Source organism: Haliotis rubra, unplaced genomic scaffold (assembly GCF_003918875.1).
Source record: "Haliotis rubra isolate DU_JTF1 unplaced genomic scaffold, ASM391887v1 Scf425, whole genome shotgun sequence".
Taxonomy (NCBI): Eukaryota; Metazoa; Mollusca; class Gastropoda; order Lepetellida; family Haliotidae; genus Haliotis; species Haliotis rubra.
Window position 1 is genome coordinate 341,341 of NW_025767108.1, and position 11,379 is coordinate 352,719.

Genomic DNA, 11,379 nt, shown 5'->3' on the forward strand with positions numbered 1-11,379 from the left:
TCTAGCCTTGTGTGTATTTTGTTGTTTGTTGTTTATCTATACACAATGTCACAGGAATATGGACAAATCGAGTCTGAACCATACAGTCATGTGCTTCGACCTTTGCAATTGAGATACGATGACATGTGGCTACCGAGTCTGTCCAATCTCATTGGTCACCTTTTACGACAAGTATTAGTTGCTGAGGACAAATTCTAACCCAGATCTTCATCGGTCTTGTGTGTATCTACATATACAGTGTATGAAATAAGGCCCGTCCGACCGCCAGAGACGGTCTAGATTTCTGACGGATGGTCTGAATTTACAGCTAGCCAGCCCGATGGTCTGGTAAAGTTTTTTAGATGTTCCATACATCTGAGTAAATTCGCCATATTTGGTCTGGTTAAATCCATTTTGGGCTGGTAACATTTTGAAGTTACCAGCCCTGATGTCTGGCTGGGTTTTGGCTTATTTAATACACTGACATATAACAAAGCAAGTCAATTGAGAATCATCTTCCTTGCTAAATTGGTAATTGGGACTGACATATACGGTGGAATCCAGATTCGAAAAAGGGACAAAGCTATATATGCCTGCTGCTCAACCATTATTTTGGTGATGTACACACAATGCTCCCGCTTTCTTCATACTGTAAATGTTTCTCATAAACTGTGGTACAAAGAAAGCTGAACTTTGAGATCTGTTTCTCTTTATGATGACTTCATGTTTTGTTCAAATCAGGATTTTATAGAATAAAAATGTTTGTTATCATGAAATTGTTACCTTAGAAGGTAAGCAAGGCTGAGTTTTGAAACTTTTCATGAAGTAAATGTAACTGTCATGCAAATCAGCAGTGTGTCATACTTGTTTAATACTTGTTAAAATGTTGTGCTCAGTATTTATGGAGAAGATATTTAAATAGCATTCCTGACAGCAACTATAATTGTTAAGTATTTCTTTGTTAGCTGTGGAGCTGTGGCACAATTTTGGTAATTATATATTTTTTGCGTCTTTAGTCTTTAAGTTTGATATAGCTGGAATATTGCTGAAAGCTCTCTCAATCACTCATTAAAAAAGCAGCCTTCAAGTGGGCTTTAGTTATTGACAGGACCACTCTCACAAACAGCAGTGATAAAGCAATCTCATCACTTCCTTCCAGCTCAATATCTCATCTGCAATCTGTTTGAATCTCAGTATTATTGTATTTAGTTTGTGCACTTCAATTTAGTTTTAGTATCATTTCCTATTTATTTGATATTTTGTAAACATATACAAATGTCACCCATTGTTTTAAAGTATTTTGCAACTTCAGGTCCAAACTGTTCTTTCACTTTGGTTTCTAGAGTTTGTACCAAGTGTCCCAGGGCTAACGTAGTGTAAATGGGTTCATTATGACAATGGTCCCACCTTTGTTGGCCCTTTGATAACTGTGATTTTTTCATTAAACATATCTTCAACTGGATTCCCTTCTTGATAAGAAATGTTTGATTTTTTTAGGAACACTAGGAATGGAGTCAATATATCTGTCAAGATCGCAATTCCTACCTTTATTTGGAATCTAATAAGTTTTATTCTTAACTTTATCCTCAACATTGTCTGAGCCATCAAAATACTCAATATTCAGTGGTAGGCAATTAGGCAAAACTGTCATCTCTCTGAAGATAAAGTGGAAACTTTGACATTATTTTGTTGATTTCTTTATGTATGTACTACTCTACACTACCGAACTTTTGAGTATACATCAAAGTGTGTTGATACCAGGAATATTCTTAATCATATTAGGCATGTAAACCATAAGAACCTGTCCGTCACTGGACATGATACTCCCTCCCTCCTCTCTCTTACTCTCATTCACTCACTCACTCACTATGTTCTATCCAATGAAGTGTATATTCCAGATGGCAGGCTTCATCATTGTGTTGTTTGTGTCTATGCTTGTAACAGTACACTTCTTTGTACATACATTCTAGTCAGCTGTAGTGGAGGTTAGCAGTGTATCAATGAAATAATGATTCTGTTTTGACATGTTAATGATATAGTGGTATTAACATGTGCCACACTTTTGCTTTATATTTCAGATGTCTTAGGTGGTAGATTTTCCCTCCAAGTCAGATTTTATTTGTTGGTGATAAAATATATCTTACAGAACTGATTGTCAGTTGTGATTTTTATTACTTTAGTTGCAAATGCAATGTCTTTTAATCTTTTGATTAATCTTTTTGGGCCCTAATCATGCTGGATTAGTCTACAACTGTTCAAGAAGTTACCACCAAAAGCCTAAAAAATTAAGAATTTCTACTCTGCTGAATGCATTAAATACATTCTTGAAAACTAATGATATATTTAAAACATATCCTATCTCATGCTATGCACTTTATTTTATTTGTTCAACGATGGAGTGGAGGGGCTGGCTCTTTAAACACCTCACCCAAACACATCCCAGCTCCATCTTTTGTTATATGGGGGCGTGGTGGGCTAGCTGGCTAAGGAGCCAGGTTAGTAATCCAGTGAGCTTGACGTGCCGGGATCGAGCCCACCTGTGACGGGGTGTAAAAACCTTGGAGTCAACTTTGTGTGCAGACTCTTTCAGTGTTGTCACAACCCCTAGTGTACAGTACACAGCCCTGTGCACTTAAAAGAACCCGCGAATCCGTTGGTATATGACCAGATGGTGGTCACATGAATACGTGCAAACACCTAGTTGCGGGTACACCAACGTGTAGTAAACTTGGACAAAGTACTGTAACTATGTGTCTCGGTCCACCCAGCTGTGAATGGGTACCTCGTATGGATGGGAAAGCCACATTAACTCGGTGCGCCTAGTGGCTGCAAGAGTTGTATGCTCCCCCAAGGAGTTGAAATTGATAATATGAAGTGCAGTCTAGACTGACATCCTGTGATCAAGGGAAAAACAAAGCACCTGTGAGCAGCCTAGCTGGAACTCGGCGCTATATAAATAGATTATAATAATAAGGCAGTTGCATGTAGCTCATGCAAAACATGCATAAAGATGAATTATTAATGACATGGACAACCAGAAAAGGAAAGATGTAAATGCACCTTTCCCTCCTTTGATTGCTACCCGTGAAGGTCCGGGTTAGAATACTGATCTTCAGTAACCCATGCTTGTCATAAGAGGCAACTAATGGGATCGGGTGGTCAGGCTCGCTGACTTGGTTGACACATGTCATCTGTTCCCAATTGTGCAGATCGATGCTCAGGTTGTTGATCACTGGATTGTCTGGTCCAGACTTGATTATTTACAGACCGCCGCCATATAGCTGGATTATTGCTGAGTGCGACGTATAACTAAACTCACTCACTCCTTTGATATGTGGACTGGGATAAATGTTCATCTGCCTTCACTCCATCTGCTCTTCCTACCTTGTATATCCCTCAGATGTCTTCTCTTGGATCAGCTGCTGCATCATCCTTCCCTTCATTACCCTTTGCCTCAGGATCATCAATCCCTCCTGGATCATTTATCTTTTCTTCTTCAATGGCCTCACTGCCGTATCGACCTTCGTCCTTGCCTTAATTTTCAACTACTTTGCAGCATGGGATCTCCGATGATCCGTGGACCCCAAATGGTTGATCCCTCGGCAACCTACAATTCCCTTGAATCATGGATCACAGGATCACCTGAGGCGTCACCACAAAACCTGAACTTTCAAGACCTTGTACAGGCATTGTCTTTGAATGTACAACAGTCTCTTTTCATTGATCTCATATCCCGCCTCGTGCCTCCTCCAACGTGCTGATCGGGATGCTGAGTTTTGTTGCTGGCTAAAGACAACTCTACTTCTAACGCCAGCATCATGAGCAACAGTCCCTCTCTGATTCTCTTTTGGATCATGGATCAACTTCATCTTCCAAAGAGATCCTCATCTGCTGACTGGACTATGACCTTTCATATGAAGGAAAAGGATATCAACAGTATTACGTTGCATAAGCACATAATTTCACGGCTTTCGTCTTCACTAGATGCTGTCTTTGGAGAGCTCCAGAGGGTCTGGGATGGGTTAGTCACTCTATGTTCTCTACTGAAGATTCACTTGTTCATAGATTTGACTCCTTGATTGCATCACCTCAACTAGATGTGGACATGCAGACGCTCTGTCCTAAAGAGAACCACACCCCTGTTAGAAGAAGACAGAGAACTGATTCATTTGGATATCGCCATTCATTGCACACTACTGGCTTTTGAAGTAATTCTGCCTGCATCCGAACCCATTGCCATATCTGTTGCTGTTGATTTTGTTTGTGTTTTGTTTGTTGTTTAACGCCACACTGGGCAGCATGACAAATATTGGGGCTTGACAAGTAACCAACACTGTCGAATTCTGCAGACTGGGAAGAAGGCATGTAATAACACATGGATACCTAAGTTTACAACACTCGGTTAGGCACAAGAACAGCGTTTTGAACTAATATACTGCACTTGTAAGACGTCTTGCACAGGTCTTTGTAATGTTACAAAGCTTGTCTTAAGTGCACTGCTTTGTGTCACTGTGAAGGAAAGCTTTTTCCAGTGACTGAATTTTGAAACTGTAGAAACATGTATTGAGCGGATATTTCTGCTCATACCTCAAATAAAGTAAGGTGGTTTCTCAGGTTCAGCTTTATGGATCTGATATTAACATTATTTACGTATGCATTCCAAATTGTAAGAAAAGAAACCATTCCTCCATGTTTGTGGAAATTTCATCACAAGATTATGTACATGTCAACTTGTCTTATGTTGTGTATCCTGGGTTTATAATATAACAATCGTTTATTTGCAGTTTAGTTCTGAAAGATATATCTGTATTAAATTCTCTGAAAGTTTGCATTTGTAAAATTCTAGCCGGAATACTGCTTACATTATGAGCCATAATATCTATGGATCATACACAAGGGTGCACAAATATTACATTCATCTGTTGCTATTTATTTTTTCCACAATGTTCGATTTATCTATATATTAGGGGTGACTATTGAGGGGAAACAACTATTGTAATAGCAATAGCGGTAGTCTATTGCAACATGCTATATCTATTTCGATAGATATGGAGCTAAAGTACTGTCCGAAATAGAAAAAATAATTTTTTGAATTTAGACTTAGCTTCATTATAAAGGATAGCTGACATAAAACATAATAACTTTAATACTGAAACTATTAAGGATGTTGCCACCATGGAGTCTCACTATCGCTATTTTTCACACTGTGTTTTATTACCCACGAGGGGGCGAACATATCGGGTTCATATTTTTCATATGATGCCCTAGGGCAAAATATCACTTTGTCATGGTAACGTGACGTCATGAACAACTCTATGACGTCACGTTTCTTCTGTTGACGTTGCGTTTACATGCTGCGACGGCGGGTAGCCAGCCTGTGTTTGAAAGTAGATTTGGGTTTTGTTTCCTCAATTTGACGACTTCAGTAATAGGGCCCGTAAGTCTCGCGAGGCGCTACTTCCGCTACTAGATTTCCGGTGACAAGCGAATACGCAAGAACCAGTTGTGGTGCCAAATTGCGCGACCGCCTAATATGATCTTACTAGACCGGACCAAGTGTACTTCCATGCTTGGCTGTCACAGCTGCTGACAGTCGTAATTATTGGATCATTTGGGGACGATACGATCGAAAAATTATTATTCCTTCAAGGATTATCGGTTCCTTACTGACAACCGACAACCATGAGTCAATTCGAAACATATGAGTACCTTTCTTTAGCTATAATATATTTTTGACAACCAGTGCAGTTCTATCGCTAAACGTGTTTCTTTTCAGTATCGCGGACAGTGTTTGTCACAAAACATATTTCGGGAATCAATGACATGGTTAACGTAAAATGCATTTGAGTAATCTGTATTTATATTGAATCGATAAAACTATTAATTAATATACTGCTATTCATAAAACAGCCATGTGTTACCAACTTTATCAAGTTGATGTAATGTTCTATTCATATTTGGAGTAGTATAGGGAATGGGGGTTTTGGACCAGTTCCAACAAAAGCCTCTGCAAAGCCTTATTTCACAGATAAGGCTTTGGTCGGACCCTTAGCTCTTGCTACCATTACCCCTACTATGAAAAAGTTTGGGACGATAGCGGGATGCGAACGCACCTCCTAGCCGCACCGGGGGTATGGCTGGAGTGTGTTGGTATCCTGGGGCACCGCTATGCTGTGTTGACTGGAGGTAACACTGTGCCGTACGGTACGATCAATAATTCCGCTCTTACAAACCCCCTACCTGGCCCATCCCTCAAGTAGTACAAGTTAGGCTCGTCGGCTTTCATGTCAACTTTATCTATGTTGTAAGTTTTGACTGACCATATAGGATCGGTGGCTCGCTTACGGCTATCACCCTCGTGCCCCCGGCTGGTATAGATACCTAACTAGGGCCCTATCTAGTATCTGTTTCTCTTTTCCACGCAATGGAGCAGCCGACTCTGCAACTATTGATTTTAGTTTGATAGCGTCTGCCGGTTTCTTGCCGGTGAGACGGGTGACTTCATGGTTGATTGCCGACACCACCTTGGGTAACCTCACGACCCATTCAGTCGATCTTTTCCTCGGGGTGGCCATCTCCCTAGCATACTGATGTCCGAATAAGCGCTCAGCCAAAGTCCTATTGAATCTCTCAACTATGGCTTGGCTGCGATGGGCTCCGGCCGTGCCACGTCTGACCTTTGTATCGTGTTTGGCTAGCAGTTGTGACACGGCCCATGAACTCCCCGCCCGGGTCAGCTTGCAGCTCTGTTGGCCATGTCAGCGGACTGCGTTTGTATATGCTTTCGAATCCTCTGGCTACCTGGGCAGAATCTTTTCGTGGTCAAGGGCTCGGCTTCCTTGTAGCGACTGGCTACGTCCACTACGGTTAAGGCATACTTGTACCTCTTGTCGTGGGGTAGGAACAGTAGGTCTGCCTGGTGAACGCTATTAGGTATGTTAATACCGAACCTCCTAGGCTCGTAAGCGTGGTGCCGGTAAATAGATCTGCCACAGGGCTTGTTTTTCAAGCCACGCGCTTTGGCTTTGGGGTACTCTCAGCCATTTTAGCCAGCTTATCTACAGCGCTAGCTCCTTTCCAGTACCCGTGGGCTATAGTAAATAGCCTTAAACTTTCTCTGGTTCCGTGACATGTAAGCCTACATACACCTATGTTCTTGGTTCAATTTTTCATGCCCATGCCCGTGCAGCGTGCGTGTTTATCCCATCAATAGCTATCCAATGTTTAGTGTCCATCGGCGACAGGGACGTCTTGTTTATAGTAAGTCCGTATATCTTATGCCCATCACTTCTAAGTGTGTTCATTTTATGTCTAAAGGTACGGGTCTTGAACAGGGCTTCCTTGAATCTGGCGTGTTTGATGTGTTGTTTAACCACGTACTTCTTAACACCCTTAGCCTTCCGGATCTCACCATTGTCGGCCTTCAGTATGGAATACATCTTAGGCCTCAAACCTATGTATACTTCGGCTATGGGCGTGCCGGCACACACTCGTTCTTCATCTTACCTAGGACCTTTTATTTCGTGCTGTGTATGGCATGGTCCTTGGGGTAGTCGCTGGTGTCATACAAATCGAGGTGTTTTTTCATGTCCTCGCATTACCGCCCTCGGTTCGAATCTCCATCAGCAGGGAATCCGTGTCAGTGTACAGAACTTCACACCTGTCATCGTACTGTTTCTTAAGCTCGTTGTAGTAAAAGTCGTTACATCAGGTGTTTGGATAAATCGAGGATGCTCATCCCCACGTAAACAGGCGGTTGAATTTTATGTGGCTTTTCTTCATGTGTAGGGCAACTAGGTCATCGGTGAATATTTTGCTTACGGTTGAATGCGGACTGGCTATCAGTCTCCTGAGCTTGTCTTCCTCATTCGACCGAACCAGCTTCACGGTCACAGCGTTTCCTCAGGTTCTCCATAGTCTTACCGAACACCGAGTTGTTCATGAGCTTGTAGAGGTTTTTCTCAAAGTCACTGGTGGCAAGCTTTCGGAGGTCTGTGTTCATTCTGATGTAGGGTTCCATCCATGGGCTCTGGTCGAACATGAGCACCCTGTGTATTTTGGTCAGCCTCATACCCAACGACAGGTACAGCTGTAGGTTGCGATAGTGAACGATGTACTTGGTCTTATTCATTAAGTTAGGCACGAGTTTTTCAACGTCTGCCACCCGCCCACCTAATAAGTTATGTTGGTACTCAGACATCCAGTCTGGGTTAACCCTCATACGTTCGGGGGCCAGGGGGTAGCTGTTGTGTGATGTGTGTAATGCCTTGGGGTATTCCAAGTCAACTTGGAGGATATAACCTTTATTCGAATCTGGTGCGATGCTCATAACATCGACCTCCTGTGGCGCCCATTCGAATCCCCCTGTGGGTAGATACTGGCTCATAGCCCAGCCGTACAGGTTGTTGGCGTCGAAGTAGAGAATGTGATTGGTTGGCTTGCTAGGGTCGTAACCCTTCACTTATTGATTATTTGCTTTCGCTTATCGCTTGGTTGCCATGGAGATCCCGCCGCCATAAGCCTTTCTCAATGAATAGGTGCATGTCATAATCTGTAAGCAATTCCAACTTAACTCCAGTCTTTTTCAACAAGGCATCCCACGACAGACCTGGGCTGGTGTAATACCATGCGGGGTCGAGTTTATACTGCTTGAAACATGTCCGCCTAAACGTCTCAAACATGTCGGCTAACAGCAGTACATCTGTCCTCAAGTACAGGTCGTGATAGTCACCCAGATTCTCACAACCCAGTTTATTCCATGCGTTAATTGCGTGCGAGTAATCGTCTTGGGATATTGCCGAGTCTGTCAGATTGCTGTAAAATTCTCTGATGGGGGGTAGTCTGGTCTCGGCGAACTTGGGCCAACTATCCATGTACTCATAGGGGTACACACCCTTCCTCATAAGCAGGGGTCTAGTCTCGGCGTCTGTGTATCGATCGGTAATAGGGAAGGTATCATTGGCCTTGACCAGACTGTCTAGTGAAGACAATAGAAATTGTACTGAATCTATAAACCTAAGACCGTTTAAGCTGAAGGAGATGTATCTCTCCATGTTGTTGGGGATGCCGCGTTATATTACCATCGATTTTCGCGATGGCCTGCATGATCAAGTGTGAGTCATACCCTCTAAAGTTGTGAAAGACAACGGGGATGTTTATTGTCTTAGGGATGATTCTAAGCTTGAGGTTATACGCGCTGTGAGCGGCGCCTCTGTACTTACCGGTTATGTGGCAGTGATCTCTCACCGAATCACCGTTAAGTGGTGAGTCACACACGTGGCAGTTGGTGCTACAGGCGTGAGCTAGCCTGTCGGCTTGGGTCATACGCATGGGAGCGACTCTATACAGTGCGTTCCTAATAATTTTTTCTTCCTCCCGCAAACACTTAAGAAACCTTTCAGCCGCGTCGGGACCCCTATACACTACCAGAGCTTTCGTTTCCCCATCACAACGGACGACCACGTATCCAAACCCACAGGCCTCATGCTCCTGTGTTTTGAGTGTGAAGCTCTCACCTGTGGGTAGAGCATTGGGAGTATCAACAGGTTTAACCAAGGCTTCAAAGTCGGCGTATATGATATAAGGCACAGGCATTTGGTTCTTGTGGTTACCGAATTTTAGGATATTGTCACCTTCTTTAGGCATGTCGACTCGTATAGGCGTCTGCCCCACACCTTGGCAATCCTCCCGGTGGGATTCTAATAAATCAGCTCGTGTGAAGCCATGTAGGCACCGTTCGCAGAAGTGGGTCTTTTCTCTGTGTGCCGATTGGTCATACAACAGCCTGCTAAAGTGTTTTATCCAAGCGTAGTGGTACTTGTCACCTCTCTGGATCATGAATATATTGATAACGCGTTTCCCACCCTGTCCCCCCAGTTGGGGTTTCCCCAACAGTTGGGGCTCCCCCAACGGGCTGACTCTGTGCACTATTGTTGTGTTACCTTCGTGCCCAAAGACATTTATAGCTAGATTATTCTGTTTTTCTATTTTAGTTATCTGGGATATGGGGGTTGGTTCATCTATACCATCCCAGTTGAGCCCATCGTCTTGGGGATAGCTAGAAAGCCTGTCTGAATGAGTGTCAGCTGGAAACAAGGCTGACCTGATATCTACCCTCAGGCAATCGTCTCCTCTATTCTTGACATTGACCATGGCATGTTTTTTCCTATAGTAGGGAGGCAAGTCTAGGTATGACCCGCCTCTGAATGGCACGTAGTTAGCTATGTCTAGATAGACATTATCGATTTTATCTACAGTCCACCCAGACCCCAAGTGTGTGTAGCGTTCTAGGTATTCCGTATCTGCTGAAAACTGGTATCGATTGATCGTCAATGGTCTCTGTATGCGTGACAACCTCTTGTTTACCTCGAAGTAAGGCTGAACGTACTCAGTGACCCCATTCCCTGCCTGCTTATCGGCGACATTTTCACTGTGATTTGAAATTTGATACTTCCTAGACTGTTTAGTTCCTGGTTTATTTTATCAACTATGAGAGGCTTCATATCTATAATATCTATGTTCCTATCAACATGCATGCGCCAGCCTCTTAAATAATTACCTACAGCGCGCTCAGTGCGCACGAACTGTAGGTCAATAGCTCTATTCTGCCGTAATAGTTCTACAAGCTGTGGTTTCCTCATATGGGAATATCCCCCTAACCCCAAATCCCGTGCCTGAACTTTCAGTTGTTTTACAGTGGGAGGTTTTGCTACGGGGGCATGTGATAACAATGCGATTAACCCGGCTCTCCCCAGGTTTGAATAACCCGTGAATCCAAGCTGTTTTACCGTAGGAGGGGCTTCTAAACCTAGTAATTTCAACAATGCTGGTTTGGGCATTCGAGAATACCCAATTACACCCCTCTGCCTGGCGACCCGCTTAAGTTCACCAACAGTAGTCATAGTTGCGTACACACCTATGAAGATCAATGTCTAATTGGGCTGCCGTAAAGGTAAAAAATCTAGATACACCTTATCGATTATTCCCTCGGCCCACCCGGAACATGCGCAGTATAGTAGGGTCTTTTGTATTACTTGCAACGAGTCGTCAACAAGTATATCTATATCCCCATGCACATCTACTCGGCCCCCATCAAAGTAATTCCAAGTGTGCCCAGCCCATGGCACATCAAACCCTACTTTTACCATGATTGTAAACGAGCACCCCTTATATAGTCATGGGTTTGAGGACACTGATATCTATACTTTTCCCCACATCCATCTGCCAGCTTCTCAGGCAACATTCCCTGGGCTCAATTTCCACAAACATAGCTATACGTAGGTGTGTATAATCTCTAACTGGGCCACTGTCAAAGGGAGGTAACTCCTCCAGCCTTACACTGCTATCTTGAGAAGTCGCCTACGTTCTTTTATGTAGGCCTTTTTATTCTCGTAGATGAGA